A 13,645-nucleotide genomic window follows, 5' to 3' on the forward strand; every position below is an offset into this window, starting at 1 on the left:
TTTATTTTTTATTTTGTTTCAATTTCATTTAGTTCTGCTCTGATCTTTGTTATTTCTTTTATTCTGCTGGATTAGAGTCTGGATTGTTCTTGTTTCTCCAGTTTCATCATGTGACCTTAGATTTTCTGTTTGTGCTTTTTCAGACTCTTTTGTTAAAATGAAGTCTTACTCTGTTGCCCAGGCTGGAGTGCAGTGGAGTGATCTCAGCTCACTGCAACCTCTGCCTTCTAGATTCAAGCGAATCTCCTGGCTCAGCCTCCCACATAACTGAGATTACAGGCATGTACCACCATGCTCAGATAATTTTTCTATTTTTAGTAAAGACACAGTTTCACCATATTGGCCAGGCTGCTCTCGAACTCCTGACCTCAAGTGATACCCCTACCTTGTCCTCTCAAAGTGCTGGGATTATAGTCATGAGCCATCGTGCCCAGCCACTTTTAGATTTTTTGATGTAGGCTTTTAAGGCTATGAACTTTTCTCTTAGCACCACTTTTGCTGTATTCCAGAGGTTTTGATTGGTTGTGTCACTATTATTGCTCAGTTCAAAGAATTTTTAAATTTCTCTATTGGTTTCATCACTGACTCAATGATGATTCAGGAGCAGGTTATTTAATTTCCATGTACTTGCATGGTTTTGGGAGTTCCTTTTGGAGTTGATTTCCAATTTTATTCCACTGTGGTCTGAGAGAGTACTGGACATAATTTAAATTTTCTTAAATTTACTGAGACTTGTTTTGTGACCAATCATATGGTCTATTTTGGAGAATGTTTCATGTGCTGATGAATAGAATGTATATTCTGCAGTTGCTGAGTAGAATGATCTGTAGATATCTGTTAAGTCTATTTGTTGTAGGATATAGTTTAAGTCTATTGTTTCCTTGTTGACTTTCTGTCTTGATAACCTGTCTAGTGCTGTCAGTGGAGTATTGAAGTCCCCCACTATCACTGTGTTTCTGTCTATTTCATTTCTTAGATCTAGCAGTAATTGTTTTATAACTTTGGGACCTCCAATGTTAGGTGCATATATATTTAGAATTGTGACATTTTCCTGTTAGACTCATCCTTTTATCATTATATAATGTCCCTCTTTGTCTTTTTAAACTGCTGTTGTTTTAAAGTGTGTTTTGTTTGATATAAGAATAGCTACTCCCGCTCGCTTTTGGTGTCCAATTGCATGGAATATCTTTTCCACTCCTTTACCTTAAGTTTATGTGAGTCCTTATGTGTTAGGCATGTCTCCTGAAGACTGCAGAAACTTTGTTGGTGAATTCTTATCCATTCTGCAATTCTGTATTTTTTAAGTGGAGTATTTAAACCATTTCCATTCAATGTTAGTATTAACATGTGAGGTACTCTTCTATTCATTATGCTATTTGTTGCCTAAATGCCTTTTTTTGTTTTGTTTTGTTTTGTTTTTTTTGAGACAGAGTTTCACTCTTGTTGCCCAGGCTGGAGTGCAATGGCACCATCTTGGCTCGCTGCAACCTCTGCCTCCTGGGTTCAAGCAATTCTCCTGCCCCAGCCTCCCAGGTAACTGGGATTACAGGTACCTGCCACCACGTGCGGCTAATTTTTTGTATTTTAAGTGGAGATGGGGTTTCATAATGTTGTCCAGGCTGGTCTTGAACTCCTGACCTCAGGTAATCTGCCCACCTCCCCTCCCAAAGTGCTGAGATTACAGGCGTGAGCCACTGTGCCCAGTTCCTGAATGTCTTTTTTATATTATTGTGTTATTGTTATATAGGTCCTATGCGATTTATGCTTTAAAGATGCTCTATTTTGGAGTATTTTGAGGATTTGTTTTAAGATTTTAAGCTCCTTCTAGAAGTTCTTGTAGTGCTGGCTTAGTAGTGGCAAATTCTCTCAGTATTTGTTTGTCTGGAAAAGACTATCTTTCTTTCATTTATAAAGCTCAGTTTTGCTGGATACAAAATTTTTGACTGACAATTGTTTTGTATAAGTTGGCTACAAATAGGACCCCAATATCTTCTAGCTTGTAGGGTTTCTGCTGAGCAATCTGCTGTTAGTATGATAGGTTTTACTTTGTAGATTACCTGATGCTTTTTCCTCACAGCTCTTAAGATTTTTCCTTCTTCTTGTTTTTAGATAACCTGCTGATTATGTGCCTAGGTGATTATCTTTTTGCAATAATTTTCCCAGATTTTATTTGAACTTCTTGATATCTAGGTCTCTAGCAAGGCTGGGGAAGTTTCCCTTGTTTATTTCTTCAAATATGTTTTCCAAACTTTTAGATTTCTCCTTTTCCTGAGGAATGCCCATTATTATTAGGTTTGGATGTTTAACATAGTCTCAAACTTCTTGGAGACTTTGTTCATTTTTAAAAATTCTTTTTTCTTTGTCTTTGCTGGATTGGGTTAATTGAAAGTCTTGTCTTCAAGCTCTGAAGCTTTTTCTTCTGCTTGTTTGATTCTATTGCTGAGACTTTACAGTGAATTTTGAATTTATCTTAGTGTTGTCTTGATTTCTAGAAATTCTTATTGTTTTTATTTTTACTTGTGCTATTTTACTGAATAATTTTCATTTCATATCCTGATTTTTTTTTTATTTCTCTAAGTAGGAGACTGATATGATCTTTTTGGGGTATTTGTTTTTGCTCTTCTGGGTCTAGCCACACAGCAGAGCTACTGGGTTCCAGGCTGGTACTAGGGAGTGTCTGCAAAGAGTCCTGTGATGTTATCTGTCTTCAGGTCTTGCAGCCATGGATACCAGCGCCTGCTTCAGTGGAGGTAGCAGGGAAGTGAATTGGACTCTCTGAGGGTCCTTTGTTGTGTTTTTGTTTAGTGTGCTGGTTTTGTCTTAGTTGACCTCCAGCCAGAAGGTGGTGCTTTCTAGAGCTCATCAGTTGTGGTCCTATAGGAAGTATGCAAACTTGTCCTAGAGAACACCTGGTTAAGTATTCAGGTTTCTCAGGCAGTGGGTAGGGCCATTGAGCTCCCAAGAGATTATGACCTTTGTCTTCGGCTACCAGGGCAGGTAGAGAAAGACCATCAGGTGAGCACAGGGATAGCTGTGTCTGAGCTCATTCTCTTCTTGGATGGGGCTTGCTGTGGCTGCTGTGGGGGATGAGGTTGTGGTTTTCAGTTCAATTGAATTATATTTCCAGGGGGATTATGACTGCTTCTGCTGAGTCATACATGCAACCAGGGAAGTGAGGGATAGCCAGAAGTCACAGACCTCACCCTGTTCCCATGCAGCTCACAGTCCTAAAGGCCTGTCTCATGAGTCTATTTTCAGGCAGCCAGAAACCAGGGCTAAGAACTTGCCTCAGACCACGAGCCTCTCCACTGAGACAGCAAGCAGATTCACCATTTTTTTCAGTGTCTCAGGGAGCCTGCAGCAGTGATCCAGTTTCTTTAAATGGTCTGTGGGTTCTCTCAGCTTTCCTGGTATGCTCCTTTGCTAGTTCTTGGAACAAACGTTTACAATGTGAGTCTCCACACACTGCTCTGTTTGTCCAAGTGAGAGCTGCAAGCAGGTCCTGCCTCCTATCTGCAATCTTAAGCATTATCCTATAAATGATCTTTTAAATGTGTAGTTGAATTAAGTTTGCTAGTATTATTTTGAGAAATTTTGTATCAGTATTTATCAGTGATATTGCCCTGTCTTTGTCTGGTTTGGGTATCAGAGTCATAATGGTCTTGTAGAATAAGTTTGGAAGTATTCTTTTTTGATCTAATTTTCAGAAGAGTTTGAGTAGAATTGATATTGGTTAGTCTTTAAATGGTTGGTAAAAATCAGCATTAAAGCCATCACATCCTGGGCTTTCCTTTGCTGAGAGATTATTTATTATGGCTTTGATCTTGTTATCTTGTTACTTTTGATTGGTCTCTTCAGGTTTTGCGGTCTTTATGGTTCTATTTTGATAGATTTTATGTGTCTGGAAATTTGTGTATGTCTTCCAGGTTTTTTAATTTATTGGCATATTGTTGCTCATAGCAACCTCTAATGATCCTTTGAGTTTCTGGGGTCTCAGTTGTAATGTCTCTTTTTCACCTCTGATTTTATTTATTTGGGTCTCCTCTGTCTTTTCTTTTTGTATTTTTTAGTTAGCCTGTCTAAAGGTATGCTAATTTTGTTTACCTTTTTAAAACACCAATTTTTCATTTCATTAATCTTTTGTATTGTTTTGTTCATTTCAATTTTATTTTTTTTCTGGTGTTTATTATTTCTTTTCCTTTACTATTTTTAAGTTTCATTTTTTCTTCATCAGTAAATTGTTTATTTATAGTTTTTCTACTTTTTTTGTTGTAGATGCCGATAGCTGTAAAATTTCCACTTAGTATGGTTTTTACTATAGATCACATAGGTTATGTTATCTTGTGTTTCTATCATGATTGGTGTTAAGAAATTTTTTAATTTTCTTTTTTATTTTTCCATTGACCCACTGCTTATTTAGGAGAACATTGCTTAAATTTCATCTGGTTTTATAGTTTCCAAAATTCCTCTTGTTATTGATTTATAGTTTTACTCCATTGTGGTCAGTGAAGATAATTGATATAACTTCAACTTTTGTGTCTTTAAACACTTGTTTTGTGACCTAACATATGGTCTGTCCTTGAGAATGATTCATGTGTTACAGTCATTAAATAAATCATCTGGTCTATAATGCAACTTAAGTTTATTATATTTTTGTTGATTTTTCTGTCTGGATGATCTGTCCAGTGCCTAAAGTGAAGTGTTAATTTCCCAAGTTATTTTGGTACGTGGGTCTAGCTATCTATTTAACTCTAATATTTGCTTTATATACCTTTGTCCTCTACTGTTTGGTGCATATGATGTATTTATAATTATTATATCTTTCTGCTGAGTTGACTTATTTATTATATAGTAACATTTTTTCTCTTTTTTTAGTTTTTGTCTTGAAAACTATTTTGCCTGATATAATTATCATTACTCCTGCTCTTTTTGCTTGTTTCCTTTGGCATGGATTACCTTCTTTTATTTCTTTATGTTCAGTCTATGTGTGTCTTTGTAGGTGAGTGTGTCTCTTGCAGGCAACAGATTATTGGGTTCTGTTTCTTTTTAAAAATTCATCCAACCACTCTGTCTTTTGATTGGAGAGTTTACTCCATTTACATTCAATGTTATTCTTGATAAATAAAGACTTAATCCTGCCGTTTTTAATTTTTTTTTTTTTGGTTGTTTTGTGATCTTCTCTTACTTCTTCTTTCTCCTTCCTGTCTTTATTTTAATCAAAGTAATTTTCTCTCATGGCTTGACATAATTTCCTGCTTTTTTGTGTGTATTCATTGCATGTTTTTTGATTTGAGGATACCACGAGGCTTGCAAATACTATCTTGTAACCCATTATTTTAAGCTGATAACAACTTAACAATGTTTGCATAAACAAAAAGCAAAAAATAAACTAATACAAATTTTATATTACCTTCATCCTCTCATTTTCTTACTTTTTGTTGTTTATATTTATATCTTTTTGTATAGTCTGTGTCCTGAAATGTTGCTGTAGTTATTATTTTTGATACATTCATCTTTTAGTCTTTCTACTCAAGATATAAACTGTTTGCATACCAGAATTATAGTGTTATAATACTGTGTGTTTTTCTGTGTAGTTACTATTACCAGGTGTTTTTGTTCCTTCACATGATTTCTTATAGGTCACTAATGTCCTTTTCTTTCAGATTAAAGGACTCCCTTTACTATTTCTTGTAAGGAATGTGTTGATGAAATCCCTCAGCGTTTGTTTATCTGGAAAAGTCTTTATTTCTCCTTTATGGTTGAAGGATTTTTTTTTTTCTGGATATACTCTTCTAGAGTAAAGGGTTTTTTGTTTTGTTTTGTTTTGTTTTCCTTTAGCACTTTAAATATGTCATGGTACTATGTTCTGGCCCGTAAGATTTCCACTGAAATATGTTGTCAGATATATTTAAGCTTCATTGTATATTGTTTCTTTTCTCTTGGTGCTTTTATAATTCTTTGTCTTTGACCTTTGGAAATTTGATTATTAGATGAATTGAGGTAGTCTTTTGGTTAAATCTGCTTGATGTTCCATAACCTTCTTGTATTTGAATATCAATATTTGTATTAGTTTGTTCTCACACTGCTCTAAAGAAATGCCTGAGACTGGGTAATCATAGCAGCTTCTGCTTCTAAGGAGGCCCCAAGAAGCTTCCAATCATGACAGAAGGCAAAGGGGAAACAAGACATCTCATGTGGCAGGAGCAAGAGAAAGAGGGGTACAGTGCTACACACTTTAAAACAAAAGGACAGCATGAAGTGGATGGTGCTAAACCATTCATAAAAAACTGCCCCCATGATCCAATCACCTCCCACCAGGCCCCACCTCTAACACTGGGGACCGCAATTTGACATGAGAATTGGGTGGGGCCATAGATCCAAACCATATCAATATCTTTTTTCTCTATTTGGGAAGTTCTCTGTTATTATCTCTTTGAATAAATTTTCTACCCTGATTTCTCTTTCTACCTTGCATTTAAGGCCACTAACTCTTAGATTTGCCCTTTGGGGACTATTTTCTGGCTTTTGTGGGAGTGCTTTATTTTTAAAAAATGCGTGTACTTTGTCTTCTCAGACTGTGTTTGTTTTCAAGTAACTTGTCTTCAAGTTCTCTAATTTTTTTGTTTGACCAATTACGCTTTTGTGAGACTCTGATGTATTCTTCAGTATGTCAGTTGCATTCCTCAACTTCAGAATTTCTGTTTGGTTCTTTATGCTTATTTAAGTCTCCTCAGTCTACCTGACAGAATTTTGAATTCTTCCTCTGTGTTATTTTTAATTTCCTCTAGTTTCTTCAAAACAGGTATTTTGTGTTCTTTATCCGAAGTGTTACACATCTTTGTCTGTCCAAGATTGGTTCTTGGTGTTTTATTTAGTTTGTTTGGTGAAGTTATGTTTCCCCAGGTAGTCTTAATGCTTGTGAATGTGTGATGGTTTCTGAGTATTTAAGGTTTAGGTATTCATTGTAGCCTTTGCAGTCTCTGATTCATTGTAGCTTTTGCAGTCTTGGATTGTTTTTACCCAGCCTTCTTATGATGGCTTTCCATATATTTGATGGAACTCAGGTGTTTTGATCCAAGTTTTCAATAATTGTAGTCATATCTGCATTTGTTAGTACCCCAAGCTCAGTAATGATGTGGCACTTGCAGACTTGTAGAGACCTACTCGATGGTCTTGGATAGAATCCAGATTTCTCTGGATTACCAGGCAGAGGCTCTTGTTCTCTTTCCTTATGTTATCCCAAAGAAACAGAGCCTCTCTTTCTGTCCTTAGGTATCTGGAGCTGTGAGAGGGGTTACGCAGGTACCCCGGTGGTCACCATTACTGGGATTGTGTGGGGTCAGGCCTGAAGCCAGCACATTATGCAGTTTTGCTCAAGGTCTGTGGTAATCACTACCTGTCTACTGCCTGTGATTGTTCAAGGCCCTTGTGCTCTACAATCAGCAGATGGTGAAGTCAAACAGGCTTGTATTTTCTCTCTCAGGGCAATGAGTTTTCCCAGTTACAGACCAGCCCACAGATGCCTTTCAGGAGTCATGGCACATAGGCTGAAACCTTAGGACTCAGCTTGGTACTTTTTTCTATTGTGGCTCAGCTGGCACCCTAGCCGCAAATCAAAGTTTTTTTCACTCTTCCCTTTCCTTTCCACAGGCAGAGGAGTCTCTATCCATGGCCATCACCACTCCAGTCCCATGGCAAGTACTACCCGTTTACTGCCAGTATTCATTCAAGACCCAAATGGTTTTAATTCAGCTTGTGGTGAATGCTGCCAGGCCTGGAATACTCCCTTAAGGTCATTTGGCTTCCCTCTAGCCTAGGGCACATTCCTGAAATGGTATCTAAGAGCTAAGTCCTGGAATCAAGGACCCCAAGGGCCCTTGGTGCTCTACCTCTTTGTGGCTGAGCTGGTTCCTAAGCTGCAAGAAAAAGTTCCATTTACTCTTTTATCTCCTTTTCTCAAGCAGAAGGAGAATCTCCCCATAGCCACCACAGGTCTTACTGTACTTGCAACTTCTGAAACCATCTCAATACATCTCTGAGTCTCACTTAAGATCCACAGTGAGTACTTTTTTTTTTTTTTTTTTTTTTTTTTTTTTTTTTTTTTGCCACTGCTTCAGATTCTTCAGGGCACAAGGTCTGTGTAGTCAGCAGGTAGTGGATCTTGCCAGGACTGAGTCCTTCCATTCATTGCAACAGGTTCCATTCCGGTGAAGGGAATGTTTATAAATGTGATCCAGGAGCTAGAGTGTGAAATGGGTTCCTCAAGACTCTGCATGGTATTCTATCCTACTCTGGCTGAGCTGGTTTTCAAGTTGGAAGACAATGTTCTTTTTAGTCTTCCCTCTCTTCTCCTCAGGTGGCAGGGTGGTAGAAGGAGTTTCTCCTATAAGGGTTAACTTTGCTGTCTGAGGTTGGAAGAAAACTGGTGTAAGCACTCTCTTGTCCACTCCAGCTTGTGTTTCACTGGGTTGTGTGTCCCCCAAGTCCACTCACTCTGAGGCCAACACTGCAACATGACTTGCCCCGAAATTGCAGTCCTTGTAGCCTAGACTGCCTTTCAAGTTTATTTAAAACCCCAGAGCACTATAGCCCACAATGGTAATGCTTTCTGGAATTCAGGTTCCAACTAGTATGATGGGTGGGTGATTCCCCTCTGGCTATAGCTGGTCAAAACACTCCCTTCATGGGCACCAGTTGATTTCTGCCCCGTGTTGCTTTCTACTGTGACAGGAAAGCACTGAGTTCCTGTGCATGGTTCCACTGTGATTCCTCTCCCTAAAGTACACAGATTCTCTCTCATTGCCACACGGCCACTGTCAAGGGATGAGGGATGGATAGCATTAGCAATTCAAGATGGTCTTTTCTCTCCTCTTTAGTGCCCCTTTTAGTGATATAAAGTTAAAGCTAGGTACTGTGATGGTTCATCTGAGTTTTGGTTTTAATAAATATGCTTTTTTATGTGAATAGTTGCTGAATTTGTTTTTGTTGCAGGGAGGAAGATCAGTGAAAACATTTGTTAACCCATCTTGCTCCATGTCCCATTGATTTTATCAATTTTTTATGGCTGCATTGTATTTCATGTTGTGTATATACCACACTATTTTTATCCAATCATGCATTGATGAAGAGTTAGGTTGATTCAATGACTATCTTATTGTGAATAGCATTGTGATAAACATGAATTTAGATGTCTTTTTTATGTAATAATTTTTTCTTTTGGGTAGATGTCCAAAGAACTACCATAGAAATGGTAGTTCTATGTTTAGTTCTTTGAGATAGCTCCATACTTTTCCCATAGATGTTGTATCAATTTACATTCTCACCAATAGTGTGGGAAACAAAAGGTGATCTTTTCTCTACCACAACATCTGTTCTTTTTTTATTTTTAAATAACACCCTTGCTCTCTGATGTAAGACGATATCTTATTTTGGTTTTACTGCATTTTTCTGATGATTAGTGATGTTGAGTATTTTTAATAGGTTTGTTGCACACTTGTATGTCTTATTTTTTAAAAAGTCTGTTCATGTTCATTTCCCATTTTTAAATGGGATTTGTTTTCTTCTTGTTGAGTTTTTGAAGTTCATCATAGACTCTGGATATTAGTCTTTTGTCAGAGGCATAATTTGCAAATATTTTATCCCATATTTTACACTGTCTGTTTAGTCTGTTGATTATTATTTTTTGCTGTGCAGAAGCTTCTTAGTTTGATTAAGTCCCATTTGTCTATTTTTGCTTCTTTTGCATTTGCTTTTGGGGTCACAGTCATAAATTGTTTGGCTACACCAATGTCCTAAAAGGTATTTCCTAGGTTTTCTTCTAGGACTTTATAGTTTTAAGTCTTAGATTTAGGTCTTAATTCACCTTGAGTTAACTTCTGTATATGGTGAGAGATAGTGATCTAGTTTTATTCTTCTTCATGTGGCTAGAAAATTTTTCTAGCACCATTTAATAAAATGCAAGTTTTTCCCATTGTTTAGTTTTGTCAACCTTGTCAAAGATCAGTTGGTTGTCGGTGCACAACTTCATTTTTGGGTTCTCTATTCTGATCTGTGTGTCTATTTTTGGACCAGGACCATACCATTTAAGTCACTGTTGCTTTGTAGTATTATTTGAGGTCAGATAATGTAATTACTCCAACTATTTTCTTTTTGCTTAGGGTTGCTTTGGCTATTCAGGCTCTTTTTTGGTTCCTTATGAGCTTGGGGTTGCTTTGGCTATTCAGGCTCTTTTTTGGTTCCTTATGAGTTTTGTGATTGTTTTTTCTAATTCTGTGAAAAAATGACATTAGTTGTTTTGACAGAAATTATGTTGAACCTGTAGATTGCTTTGGGCAGTATGGTCATTTTATATTGATTCTTTCAATCCATAAGTATGAAATGTTTTTCAATTTGTTTGTGTCATCTATGGTTTCTTTCATTAGTGTTTTGTAGTTCTCCTTGTAGGAGCTTTCACCTCTGTATTAGTCCATTTTTTACACTGCTGATAAAGACCTACCTGAGACTGGTTAATTTATAAAGGTAAATAGGGTTAAATGGACTTTTCTGCATGTCTGGGGAGGCCTCACAATCATGGTGGAATGCAAGGAGAGGCAAGTCACATCTTACATGAATGGCAGCAGGTAAAAAGAGCTTGTGCAGGGAAACTCCTTCTTATAAACCATCAGGTCTCCTGAGATGTTATTCACTATCATGAGAACAGCATGGGAAAGACCTGTCGCTATGATTCAATTACCTGTCACTGGGTCCCTCCCACAACATGTGGGAATTCAAGATGTGATTTTGGTGGGGACACAGCCAAACCATATCAACCTCTTTGGTTAATTATATTTCTTTCTATTTTATTTTTTGTGTGTGGCTCTCATAAATGGGTTTGAGATCTTCATTATTTCTCAGCCTGTATAGTGTTGGTGTATGGAAATGCTAATATTTTTACATTGACTGTGTATCCTAAAACTTTATTGAGGTCAGTCATCCAGTCTAGGAGTCTTTTGAAAAAGTCTGTAGAATTTCTTAGATATAAGATCATGTCATAAACAAACAGAGCTAATTTGACTTTCTATTTTTTTTTTTTCAATTTGGATGACTTTTATTTTTTTCACTTGCTTGAATGCTCTAAGATTTTGAGTACCATGTTGAAAAGGAGTGGTGAATGTCCACATCCTTGTCTGGTTCTAATTCTTAGTGAGAATATTTTCAATATTTTTCCACTCAGTATGATGTAGTCTGTGGGTTTGTCACAGATGGCTCTTATTATTTTGAAGTATGTTCCTTCAATGTCTAGTTTATTAAGGGTTTTTTATCATAAGGGAATGTTGGATTTTATTAAATACTTTTAATGCATCTTTTTAGATGCTCATAACATTTTTGTTTCTAATTCTGTTTATGTGGTGAATCACTTTCATTGATTTGCAAATATGCAATTGTAGTTGAATTCCTGGAATAAATTTCACTTCATCATGATAAATTATCTTTTTGATGTGCTCATGGATGGTTTGCTAATATTTTGTTTAGGATTTTTGTGTTCACATTAATCAAAGCTATTATCCTGTAGCTTCCTTTCATTGTGATGTCCTTGCATGATTTTGGTATCAGGGTGATACTGTTTTGAAGAATGACTTAGTGGGGAATGTCTCATCCTTGATTATTTGAAATAGTTTTAGTAAGATTGGTACTCACTCTTCTTTATATCTGGTAAAATTTGGCTGTAAATTTATCTGGCCATGGGCTTATTTTATGTTGGAAGGTTTTTTAAAATTACCAATTCACATTCAATACATATTGGTTTGTTAATGATTTCTATTTCTTCCTGATTCAATCTTGGGAGGTTGTATATTTCCAAAAATTTATCTATTTCTCCTAGGTTTTCTAGTTTGTGCACAGAGATGTTTATAGTAATCTCTGATGATCTTTTGTATTTATGTGATATCTGTTGTCATGTCACCTTTAATATATCTAATTGTGTTTTAAAATTTTCTTACTCTTTTTTTCTTGGTTAAACTAGCTAGCAGTCTATTGATTTTGTTTATCCTCTTAAAAAACCCTAATTTTTTGTTAATCCATTTTTTTGGTCTTAATTTTATTTAGTTCTGTTCTGATATTTTTTATTTTTTTCCTTTATGTTAGCTGTTGGTTTGGTTTGTTCTTGCTTTTATAGTTCCTTGAAGTGTAGTGTTAGGTTGTTAATGTGAGATCTTTCTATCTTTTTGATGTAGGCATTTATTACTAAAAAATTTTCTCAGCACTGCTTTCACTATATCCCAGACATCTTGGTATGTTGTATCTGTAATTTATTTGTTTCAAAAATTTTTTTGATTACTACCTTAATTTCATTGTTTTCTCAAAAGTCATTCAAAAGGAATTTGTTTAGTTTCTATGTACTTGTTTCCTTTTGAGAGTTTCTTTTGGTATTGATTTCTGATTTTATTTTACTGTTTTCTGAGATGATATTTGGCATTTTTTTTTTTATTGTTAAAGACTTACTTTGTGGACAAACATATGGTCAATATTAGAGAATGTTCTATGCAGAGTTGAGAAAAATGAACATTCAACAATTGTTAGGAAGAATGTTCTATACATGCCTATTAAGGACACTGGTGTAGAGTCGAGTTGAAGTCAAGAATTTTTTGGTTGACTTTCTGCCTCAATTACCTGTCTAGTGTTGTCAGTGTGGTGCTTAAGTCTACCACTATCATTGTATTCCTGTCAGTCACTTTTCTTAGGTCTAGTAATATGAATCTGGGTGCTCTGGTTTTAGATGCATATTTATTTAGGTTAGTTAAGTACTATTGTTTTATTGAGTACTTTATCATTATGTAATTATCTTCTTTGTCTTTTTGAGCCTATTTAATCAGATTTAAGCGTGGCCACTCCCCCTTGCTTTTGTTTCTCATTTTGCTTTGAGTCTGTAGGCAACTTCATCCATATGATGGATCTTTTGTAGATAAGAGATGGTTGAATTTTTTAAATCCAAATTACTAGCCTATATCTTTTAAATGGAGCATTTAGGCCATTTATATTCAAGGTTAATATTGATTTGTGAGATCTTGTTCCTGTCACAGTTTTGTTAGGTAATTGCTTTGTAGTCTCAATTGTATAATTGGTCTCTAGAACCTGTGAGCTTTCTAGTTACATATATTTTTTTATGATGATGAATACTTTTGTTTCCATGTTTGGAATTCTTTTGAGCAGTTCCTTTAGTATCAGTTTGGTGGTGACAAATTACCTTAGTGTTTGGTGGTCTGGGAAAGACTTTATTTCTCCTTCATTTATGAAACATAGTTTGGCAGGATATAAAATTTTTGGCTAATGTTTCTATTTTCTTTTTTTAAAAGACAATCAAGATGGGGTCTTGCTATGTTGCTCAGGCTCGTCTTGAACTCCTGGGTTTAAGTGATCCTCCTACCTTGGTCTCCCAATGTGCTAAGATTACAGGAATGAGTCACCATACCCAGCCTATTTTTCCTTCAAGGTGGCTACAAATAGGCTCCCAATATCTTCTGGCTTATAACATTTCTACTGAGAAATCTGCTGTTAATCTGATAGAATTTACTTTGTAAGTAATTTGGCACATCTCTCTAGCTCCTTTGAGCATTTGTTCTTGCATGTCAACCTTGGAAAGTTTGATAACTCTATTCTTTGGCGATGC

This window comes from Macaca thibetana, chromosome X, assembly GCF_024542745.1.
Source record: "Macaca thibetana thibetana isolate TM-01 chromosome X, ASM2454274v1, whole genome shotgun sequence".
NCBI lineage: Eukaryota > Metazoa > Chordata > Mammalia > Primates > Cercopithecidae > Macaca > Macaca thibetana.